We start from the raw sequence: 12,058 nt of genomic DNA, 5'->3' as shown, positions 1-12,058 counted from the left end.
AACATCCATACCCTCTAGACTTAGAGAAATCAAGTTGGTTTTAATCAACTTGCTACCCAACTGGATTGGTACATGTCTAAGGATCTGATTGGAAGTTATTTTACCACCAGGTGTGGTAATCATGTATTGTGCCATAGTTTGACTAGATTCCAATCCTACTCTTGCCCCACACTTATCGCTAATAAAACTATGGGTTGCACCAGAGGCCCAGATTGTTGTTGTTGAAGCATAGGAGGTCTAACGGCTCCTTGCTGCTGGGGTGGCCTGACAACCCATCTGCCTGATGGCGAATTCCTCTGTGGAGCCCTGGGAACGGTATTCTGCACTAGGGGATACCTTGGTGGCTGCGCACCAGAGGGTCCAGTTGGTGCCTTCCGCTTCTTCTCAGCACGATGTGCTACTATACAATCATCCTGAGTGATAGCTAGATTCACTAGCTCATTGAAACTGTCAGGGCGGACAAGATTGAGGTGCTCCCTGAGCTTGGTGTTGAGGCCGCGACAGAAACGATCCCACTTCTTGGCATCACTATCGGCATGATAGCTCGCGTATTAGCACAGGTGGTTGAAAACCTATGCGTATTGCAGCACTGTGTGGGTTCCTTATGTCAATGCCAAGAACTTATTCATCTTCCGATCCATGAGTCCCTCGGGAATATGATGCGCCCTGAAGGCGGTCCGAAATTCTTCCCAGAGGACTACATGGTCAGCAGGTAGTGTGGCGCGATAATTGTCCCACCAGATACGGGCGGTGCCACGTAACTGCTAGGCGTTCAAGAGGGTCTTATTAGCTTCGGAGCATGGAACTAGCAGTAGAGCAAATTTTGACCCAATGGTCCGAAGCCAAGCATCTGCGTCTAGGGGCTCATCCGTCTTGTGGAACAGTGGGGGCTGAGTATCAAAGAATTCCTGGTAACTAGCTACCGGTGGAACATGATCTTCACGGCCTCTCTGCTGAGAGCGTGGCTGATTTTGTTGCCCCTGTACTAGTTGTCGTATCAGCTCGGTTTGCAGAGCCATGACTTCTGCCAAGCTAGGAGGTGGTGGTGGCGGTTGCTGAGATGCGCTAGCCTGGCCATGGCTAAATCCCTCCGGGGTACCACGTGTAGAGCCCACCATCTGAATCATGGAAGATATCTGTTAGATTACGATTTACATTTGCTTCCATCATTAAATGGCACAATGCAAAACATAATCTATCAAAAGAAAACAAGGATAGTTGCAAACAGAATGATGTTGATTTTAACAACATGCACATCTCACATTCTATCCAACTAATTTAGCTCAAAAAGCAAGAACGGCAAGGTTTTCATAAGAACAAAGCCATTTATTAAAAACTTCATGTTACAGTCATGGCTATGGATATGTTACAACAAGTTAGTTTCCCTCCAAACTATCTTACATCACTCACTATGTACATGGTTCTACTCCTAAGAGAGTTAAGCCTAAAAGCATTGACGACCTAAAAATTGTCAAGATTGCCGACTGAAGACTCACTGCCGAGAGATAGGTCACTGTTCTGAGCTTCGGGCTCTAGACCTTCATGCTCAGAATCAAGTTCAGATACTCCTTCAATCTCCTCGGGATCTTCTTCTTCATTTCCCGCAGGTGGTTCCGGGATTTCAGGTGGTACTGGCGGCACTTGGAGAAACTCAATGTAATCGTTAGCATCATTAAGCTCCAAAGTGAGGTCTTGGACCTGCTCCAGAAGATACTCTATTACTATATTGTGCTGACTGAGAAGAGCATCATTCTCGGTAATTTGGTCTTCCTGATGGCCAATTGTCTCCTCGTGTTGGGCTATCATCTCATCTCGGGCAGTAACTGCTGCCTGAAGTTCCTCTACTTGAGCAATGTTCCTATCCAACTTGCTATGAGTAATTTGTGCCTCACTAGCCAAGTGGATAATGCCTCGACGTTGTAGCTCCTGAAGGCGAAGTTGAGCATTCATGAATCTGACCATCATGCGCACTGTATCTCCCACTGAATTTCCAAGTAAATGTGCATAGTGCTCCACTCTAAATGTCCACTCAGGGTCATGGTAGTCTACAGCAGGAAAAAGGCCGATAGGGTATTCCGCCACTTCATTTGGATGCTGCTCACAGAAGGTAGTAATGGCTTCTAAAGCGGCGGCTTCAATAGAGTCGGCGAAGCAGTATCTGAAAGCCTCGACATCTATAGGCTGCCAATGAGCTCAGAAAGGATGTTGTGGTATGGTCATCTTTACTGTGCATCGGGTAACTCCTTCTGCTGTGTAGGTGTAGTAGTCGTACTGCGGCGGCTCCGTGTAACAAAAGAGCTGGAGAGATTCCCACAGAAGACGAGGAAAACCCTCCCAATGGAATCCATTGGTGTGGGCATGACCCGCACCATCCAATGTAGTGCCCGGAACATCAGCGATCTGAAACAAAAATTCAAATGGTAAGATGTCACCAAAAAGGGACACAAAAGCTGTAGAAAATGATTCATTGAAACATAAAGTTTCAAAAGAATCACAAATGATCAAATTATAAACAAGGCTAGTTGATCACTTAGAAAAATTCCTTGAACAAAAGATCAAGGGTTCAACTTAGTCTAAACTCAAGTAGTTTACCTCTCCTAGGGTTAACTAAGTTTTAGAACAAGGCACTCACCATTCTATTAACACAAGCACTCTAAGAGTCCTTAAAAGATACTCAAGAAGCAAAACATTTAAGTTTTTAACAATGTATGCACGTGCTATCATCCTCACAACCAAAAATAACTGCCAAATACCTTTGGTCTTACGTGGTTAATTTCGGTGGCACAGATACGTCTCTCTCTATATTATCTAGCCGATAGATCCTATCCGTTCTTAGCCTATCGAAACATAGTTAGTGTACCTGCAGAAAACACATAGTTAAAAGCCACCTTGTGATAACCATATATCGTCACCCTAGGGCTTTACGATCTAAGCACAATCCTTAACGAGTCCAATGCAGTTTTATAAACTTTTTGTTGAGCACATATTTTATTTAAAATCTTTCTAAGATTTGTTATATCATCATGAGTATACTTGCCTGCTCTGATACCAGTTGTGGCAGAACTAGTTTGAATTACACCAATTCGAGTGCACTACGCACTTCATTCAGTATAATCAATGGTCCTTCGGGTAGAATCCCGATATAGCCACTCGATACCGGATCGTAACACAAGTATACATCCCGCACGAAGGCGAGTCATGTAACACCCGGTTTATAAAAGGACATAAACCGATCAATCATATACGTGCCAGGATCAAGTCACACGTATATACAACAGAATGAACAGTATATCATAGCACATATCACGTAAAAAGATATAATAAAGCGAGTACGAATGTTATTTATTACAATAATGACAAAATGTCTGATACAGAGTATGCGGAAGCGTAAAACATATACGAAGTCTCTCGAAAGCTGAGCAGGGCGCCACAGGGACGTCGACTGGGAGATGAACGCCTAGAAGTCCTCGTACTCCTGGTGGCTCTGGGTGAACTCCCTCGCGTCGGCAGGAACTAAGCAGCAGTAGAGTATCCCCAAGAGGAAAAAGAGTAGAGTAGGTGTAACACCCGGTTTATAAAAGAACATAAACCGAGCAATCATATACGTGCCAGGATCAAGTCACACGTATATACAACAGAATGAATAGTATATCACAGCACATATCACATAAAAAGATATAATAAAGCGAGTACGAATGTTATTTATTACAATAATGACAAAATGTCTGATACAGCGGAAACATAAAACAAATACGATAACTCTCCGAAGCTGAGCAGGGCGCCACAGGGACTTCGACTGGGAGACGAACGCCTAGAAGTCCTCATAGTCCTGGTAGCTCTGAGTGAACTCCCTCGCCTCGGCAGGAACTGAGCAGCAGTAGAGTATCCCAAGAGGAAAAAGTATCGAAGAGGCAAGAGTGAGTACACAACTCGTACTCAACAAGTATAACACAAACTATGAAGCTCTAAGGTTGGCTGACTCAACTGCATTAGCTTTTAAATCTTGGCAAAATTTTATTAAAACTAATTACTACAAGTTGGTGAATTACCATGAACCCAGTTACATAATAATTAATCATAATTAATTATGAAACTACTAAGAACCAAACCAAAACCAAGCCACCTGGGGAAAACTCCCTAACCAAAGGAAGGTAACCCCACTAATCAAAAGGAGGATCTGGGCAGCTCATGATCATGAGCACGGCTAGTATACCAGTTTTACACTCTGCAGAGGTTGTACATCTTTACCCACAAGTCGTGAGCTACGCTAGAGGTTCATCACACTTCCTTAGGTGAGATGACTAGCAAACTCACTACGAGGCCGTTACAAAGAATCTCGTTGGTAAGGCGTAACCGCGATGATGGGGCCCACCTCACGGGGGTACAAGCATAGGAGCACAATCCAAGCACAGACCAAGCCGGAGGAGCAGGGACCATTGAAGCCTACCACTCTTGCCACGCAGGTAAGTTAATCCAAACCAAAAGACCTAATTAGTAAGCCAAGACTATCCCATTCTAGTCTTGTGGTAGCGCTGTTGTCCCAGGTTGTCGCTCTATGAACCGGTCCTTATGGAGAGTGGCCAACCAAGCACTAAGCACAATGCTAGCCCCATAAACCATGTTTCTAGAAAAATCAATTATTAACGAGACGTGAGCCACTCAAGCACGAAGCACAGAGGGCCACTCTCAGAATTAAGTTGAAGTAAACCATTAATCAAATTAATTAAAAAGGACCAAGTGTGTTATAGCGCAGCAACCTAGCACATCTAACCAATATATATATATATATATATATATATAAAGGATATAAAGTGGCTAGGAAATCCTTATAGGCATACAGTATTAAAATGTATTTAAAAGTGATAGGTTGTTCATGGTATACTTGCCTTCCTTGAACTGCTCATGCTGCTGCTCAAACTAGTCTGAAGACGGCTGCTCCGAGTACTGGTACTGGGGCTCGTCAGATGGATCATGGTCTACTCACGAACACATGGCCAAAAACAAGGCACAACAGTAAACATACAAGCAAACAATAACATATACTAAATAACAGTACAAAAATACATGAAAACAGCGCACAAAACTAGTCTAGAACTATTCTACGCGTTACAACGATCGCGTGGACATAAAGAACGCCTAAAACGGAGCTAGAACGTGAAATCTAGGCCCTAAACAAGTTCTAGGGGCTTATCTGCGAGAAAAACTAAGTTTCTGGGGGTTTTCTGCAAAACCCGAGAGCCTAATCGTAAAACCCAGAAAGATTCGAGGGCTAACGCGCAAAAAAACCCTAACTGGATGGTGGGTACTAATAGGGAAAAGCTCAGGGGCTAAAACATTAAAATCTGGGCCTGGTTGGAAATATTATTGAATGAATCTGGACCGCGGGTTGATTAGCAAAGAGTCTAGGGACTCTTTAACAAAAGTACCACAGTGAATCGATATCTTTGGATTCAGGCCGCTGGATCGCGAGTGCGCGGTCCAGATCGAACCGGTCGCCATTCTAATCTTGGGCGTCTATCTCTGATCGGACGGCGTAGGGCCAAAGGGCGCGCGGGGCGGCGGCGCGGCTCGCCGGAGCTCTGCTCCGCGGCGGCGCTCGACCGGAGTAAGTGGTCTAGGGGCTACAGGAGTTCATTTGGATCACGGTTTGGTGCAAAAGAACGAGCGCGGCGTGCGTAACCCACTGTGGTCAAGAGCGGGCACGTCGAGGCTCTACGTGTCGGGGGCAACGGCGGCAGCGGATCCGCGCCGTGGGGTTCGTCGGCGAGCCGTGTTCCGGCTTCGGGGTGGGTCTAGGTGCCTACACAGCTAGTGCAAAAGAAAGGAGAGGCCGTGGGGTTGCTCACCAGACCCTGGAAGTGGGAGGAGCGTCGATGCAGAGGGGTCGACGGCGAGGATCGGCGGCGAGTTGCGGGCGGCGCTCGCGGAGGAGGGTGCCGCAGGGCGTTCCAGGTCCCTTGGCTCCACGGATTGGCTCGTGGTGAGTCTGTGACGGTGTACAAGAGGTCAGGGCGGCCGGAGCATCAGCAATGGTGCGAAATCACGGTGGCGGAGCCACTTACCGGCGGCAGTTCTCAGGGTGGATTCCGGCGCAGGCGTGAACCGTGGTCGGGGTAGCAAGTCCGGGGGCGATACTGGGCACGAGACGTGGCTGCTGCGCAGCTCTAGGGGGGCCGGGAGGCAGTGGGGTGGTGTGGCCACGGCGGCGGGGTGTCATGCTCCGAACGGAGGCACAGCAGGGCGATGCACTAGGGCTTGGGGCGGCGCTGTGTGATGGATGAGGGTCAGGGGGGTCTCGTGGTGGTTTAAAGGAGGGCGCCGGGGATCTCGGCGTGGGAGCAGGGAAGGAAGGCCGCGGTGGTTTCGGTCGGAGATCCCGGTCGTTGCGCGGGCGCAAGGGAGATGGAGGAAAGAGATGGGACTGACTGGCGGGCCCGGGCTGCAGCAAGGGGAGAGGGGCAACGCGCAGGCGGGTGAGCGGGCCGTGCGCGGCGCGGGTGAGCGGGCCGTGCACGGCGCGGGTGAGCGGGCCATGCGCGGGGTTGGTGCGGGACGAGCGCGGTTGCGGCTGGGCCGAAGCGAAGCAGGCCGGGCGCGCGTGTGCGGGGGTGAACGGCGCTGGGCCCGAGTGCTGGGCTGGTGTGGGGAAAAGGACGCTGGGCCGAACGGTGAGCGTGTGGGCTGGGCCATACGTGGAGAGGTAGCGGGCTGGCTGGGGTTAAGCTGCTGGGCCGCGGGAAGAGGAGTGGGAACCGGGCTAAGCTGCTGGGCTGAGAGAAAGGAAGGTTGGGCTGGTTTTGGGTTTTAGGTTTTCTCCTCTGTGTTTTCTATTTCAAACCAACACAAACCTAGGTGAAATCAAATTCAAATTTGAATTCACAACTAGCACTCAAACAACAAAAGCAATGCTCCAGGATGAATGCATCAACAAAGTTAACCCTATGATAAATTTTAATTACTTAAGAAACAAAATTTTGATTAAATGCAAGACTAAACACAAATAACCTTAGAAATTTAAATAAAGCCAATTAAATTTATTATTAAAAGCTGAAATTTAAATTAGGGTGTAACAGTAGGCAAGAGTGAGTACACAACTTGTACTCAACAAGTATAACACAAACTATGAGGCTCTAAAGTTGGCTGACTCAACTGCATTAGCTTTTATGTCATGGCAAAGTTTTATTAAAGCTAATTACTACGAGTTGGTGAATTACCATAAACCCAGTTACATAGTAATTAATCAAAATTAATTAAGAACTACTGAGAACCAAACCAAACCAAACCACCCGGGGAACCCTCCTAATCAAAGGAAGAAAACCCCACTAATCAAAATGAGGATCTGGGCCGCTCATGACCGTGAGCATGGCTAGTTTTAACACCCTAATTTAAATTTCCTACTTAATAATAAATTTAATTGGTTTATTTAATTTTCTAGGATTTAATTTGCTTAGCCTTGCATTTATAATTTATTTCTGCTTCATAAAGTAATTAAAATTTATTTTAGGCTCAATATGTTTGTGCATTCATGCTGGTGCATATTTTTAATTGGTTGAGTGCATAGGATTTGAATTCAAATTTGGTTTGAATTCAATTAGATTTGAGTGTGGTTTGAGTTTGTTTGAAAAAGAAGAAAGGAGAAGAAAAAGAGAAGAAACAATCCAACCCAAACCCAGGTAGCAGCCCAACAGGCCCATGGCCATCCTTTTCTTTTTCTGGTTCCAGCCCAACCCGCAGCCCACTTTTCTTCCCGAGCTCAGCCCGCGGTCACCCGTATCCTCCTCCACTCCAGCCCAGCTCGGCCGCGTCCCTCAGCCTGCGCAGTGCGCTCACCCCACCTCCCAGCTCGGCCCAGCAAAATAGCACGAGCCGGCCCAGCAATCGCGCTCGCCCAGCGCAGGCAGCCCATGCGTCACTCGACCACACCATCTCGCTGACACCTCGGTACACTAGCTAGCAGACGCAGGCCGCGCGTGCCCCGCACCCCGCTTCCCCAGACCTACCTGCCAGCCTCCACCCGCAAGCCCAGCGCGCGCTCGCCGCGGAGTTGCTCGCACCCCCTGCATCTCACTGACCGCACCGGGCCTACATGCCAGTGTCACCCCACGTGACGCCCCGCCCGACCAGCTAGGCCCACGGGCCAGCGACGTCGCACCCGCGCTCCGCTCGGTGCCTGTCACGCTGGCCCCGTATGTCAGCGCACCCGACTCTCAGCGCCGCGCGCGCCGCGTCTGCCCGACTCGCTGACAGCCGGGCCCGCTCGTCAGTTTCCCCTCCTTCTTCCCCGCGTCGAACCAGCCCGAGATCACCGGGATCCTTTCCCCGCTGCCCTACACCGTGATCACCGCCCTGCTTCGTTTAAACCAGCCCGTGACCCCCCTGCGCCCTCACCTTCGCCCACCATCACCACAGCATCCCAGTGCCACCGCCTCGCCTTGCTCCGCCGGAGCAGAGCTTGCTGTGCCACCACGGCCACACCGCCACGCTGCGTCCCAGGCCCTACAACCCACCACCGCAGCTTCGTCTCGGGCCCAGGAATGACCCCGAGCCCCGCCTCCCACGACCTCTGCCCGGTAGCGGCCGGAATTTCACTGGAACACCAACCTAGGTAACACGATCCGTCACCATGAATCCTCGCCGCCGATGGACCTTCATCCGATCTGACCCACGCTACACCCCACAGGGCCCGTGTGGACCGGATCGCGAGTTCCAGGAGCCCGAAGACGCCCAACAGCGGCCCTCTCCCTGAGCTCCGCCGTGCAAGCCACCGCCGAACTCCGACATCAACGCCTCTGGACGCCTTCGCTGCTCGCTTCCGAGCATAGGTGAGCATGCCTTGACCCCCTGCTCCCTTTTGCGCCAGGTTTTAGGGCCCAGGGCACACCTGTAACACCCTAATTTAAATTTCAGTATTTATTAATAAATTAATTGGCTTTAGTTAAATTTTCTAAGGTTTATTGTGTTTAGTTGGCATTTAATCTAATTTTTGCTCCTTAATTAATTAAAATTTATCATAGGTTTAATTTTTTGTTGTTGCATTCATGCTGGTGCATACTTTTATTTGAGTGTGGTTTGAATTCAAATTCAAATTTGAATTCAAACTTTGTTTGAATTAGATTTAGAAATAGAAAAGAGAAGGAGAAAACAGAAAACCCAAAGTAAACCCAAACCCAATATCCAGGCCGATCCAGCCTCTTCCCCGCTTGGGCCCGCTTCCACACGGCCCAGCCCGCCGCCCCACTCCTCCCTGCTCCCACGCGCGGCCCACACCCCCTCGGCCTGCCAGCGCCCGGCGCCCACGCAAGCCCAGCGCTCGCCCGCTCTCACCGCCTGCAGCCGGGCCCCGCTCGTCAGACCTCCTCTCACGCCCGGACCGCACGCCCGTTGCCCCCACTCACCGACGCCTGGACCCCACCCGTCAGCGGCTCCCTTTCTCCCTTTCCTTCCTCCCCGCCGCGAAACAGCGCCCCCGGGATCACCGGCGAGCTCGCCGGGATCCCTATCCCGCCGCATCCACGCCACCCCGCTACACCTCCGCCCCTGCGAAACCCCGCAGACGCTCCGCCTTGCCGCCGGTGACCTCCACAAGCCGGTCTTCCCCGAGCTCTGCCCGCACCGCGCCGGGATTGCGCCGGATTTCGACTCAGGTGAGATCGGGCCGCCGTTGAAATCCATCACCGCCGGCGTTCCTCCGGTCCAATTGACCCACCTCCCGCGTTCGCAGATCGACAGCGAGACTCCCCGTGTGATCCCGGAGGTCGGTGGCGCTCTGCAGCGACCTGACCACGAGCGCCGTCCGCGAACCGCCGCTCAACCTCACCGCCGGCGTCGCTGCTCCAAGTCTCCATCCTCTTCCGTGCGCGGTGAGCACCCCCCCTAGCCACGAAACCTTTTTGCGCTAGATGTAGGCCCTGACCGTGCCCAGAGCAGCCTGCACGACCCACGCCGGCGAACTCCGGCCGCGCCGAGCCGCCCTTGTCGGCGAGGCCCCTTTTTCCCAAACCCGTAACGCCTCCCTGAGTTCTCAGTGGATTACGCATGCCGAGAACTCCCTTCTGCACCGAACCCTAGGCCAAATGACCCTCCGTAGCGCGGAATCGCTCACGCCAGCGATCCCCCGCCGCGGGAGAGGAATCCCGGCGAGTCCCGCCGCTGCCGTCAGTCGCGTTCAACCCTGGCCATCCGATCAGGGATGTACGCCTGCGATTAGAACCCAACCCGATCCGATCTGGACCACCAGATCGAGATCCAACGGCCTGGATCCAAACGTACCGGTTCGCCTGGCGTTTTTGTTAAAGAGCCCCTCGGTTTTCTTGATATCAACCCGCAGTCCACCTTTATTCAAAAATAATCTCAGTTAGGTCCTGTTTTTATCACTTTAGCCCCTGAGCTTTGTAGTTTTTGGACCCGCCGTCCAGACCTGTCCTTTTTGCGCGTCAGCCCCTAGAATTAATGTTTATTTACGTCTAGGCCCTCAGTTTTTGCAGAAAAAACCCTGGAACTCTGTTTTTCTTACAATTAAGCCCCTAGAACTTGTTTTTAGCCTAGAATACGCGTTTTAGCTCCGTTTTTAGCGTTCTTTATATCCACGCGATCGTTGTAACGCGTAGAATAGTTCTAGAGTAGTTTTGTGCGCTGTTTTTATGTATTGATGTATTGTTTCTTAGTTTTTGTTAGTGTTTGCTTGTATGCTTATTCCTGTGCATTGTTTTGGCCATGTGTTCGTGAGTAGACGCTGATCCAGTTGAGGAGCCCCAGCACCAGTACCTGGAGCACCCGTCTTCCGAGCACTTTGAGCAGCAGCAGGAGCAGTACGAGGAAGGCAAGTATAACATGAACAACCCATCACTTTTAAATACAATTTCATACTGCATTCTAATACTGTATGCCTATAAGGACTTTCCTAGCCAGTTTATATCCTTTATATATACCTTTGGGTTGCATTTTGGTTAGTTGTGCTAGGTTGCTGCGCTATAACACACTCTGGTCCTTTTTAATTAATTTGATTAATGGTTTACTTGAACTTAATTCTGAGAGTGGCACTCTGCGTGGCTTGAGTGGCTCACGTCTCGTTAAAATTGGCTTTTGTTAGAAACATGGTTTAGGGGGCCAGCACGGTGCTTAGTGCTTGGTTGGCCACTCTCCATAAGGACTGGTTCATAGAGCGACAACCTGGGACAACAGCGCTACCACAAGGCTAGAATGGGATAGACTTGGCGTAATAATTAGATCTTGTTGGTTTGGAGTAACTTACCTGCGGGGCAAGAGTAGTAAGCTTCAATGGTCCCTGCTCCTCCGGCTTGGTCTGTGCTTGGATTGCGCTCCTGTGCTTGTACCCCCGGAGGTGGGCCCCATCGTCGCCGACCTAACTCTCGCGGTTACGCCTTACCAACGAGATTCTTTTTAAAGGCCTCGTAGTGAGTCGCTGGCCATCTCACCTAAGGAAGTGTGATGAACAACTGGCGTAGCTCACGACTTGTGGGTAAAGATGTGCAACCTCTGCAGAGTGTAAAACTGGTATACTAGCCGTGCTCACGGTTATGAGCGGCCCAGATCCTCCTTTTGATTAGTGAAGTTATCTCCTTCCGACGAGGGAGGTGCTTCTCGGGGTTTACCTTGGTGGCTTGGTTTTGGTTTGGTTTCTCAGTAGTTACATGATTAAACTTGATTAATTACTATGTAACTGGGTCAATGGTAATTCATCAACTCGTAGTAAATAGCTGTAATAAAATTTTGCCAACACTTAAAAGCTAATGCAGTTGAGTCAGCCAGCCTAGAGTCTCATAGTTTGTGTTATACTTGTTGAGTACAAGTTGTGTACTCACTCTTGCCTCTTCTCTACTTTTTTCCTCTTGGCTACGCTACTGCTGCTCAGTTCCTGCCGACACGAGGGAGTTCGTCCAGCGCTACCAGGACTACGAGGACTTCTAGGTGTTCATCTCCCAGTCGACGTCCCTGTGGCGCCCTGCTTCAGCTTCGGAGAGCTTTTATCGTATTTTGTGCTTCGCTTCCGCTGTATCAGACATTTTTGTCATTAATGTAATAAATAACATTCGTATTC

This window comes from Panicum virgatum, chromosome 5K, assembly GCF_016808335.1.
Source record: "Panicum virgatum strain AP13 chromosome 5K, P.virgatum_v5, whole genome shotgun sequence".
Lineage (NCBI taxonomy): Eukaryota > Viridiplantae > Streptophyta > Magnoliopsida > Poales > Poaceae > Panicum > Panicum virgatum.
Note: the sequence above shows the minus strand (reverse complement) of the source record.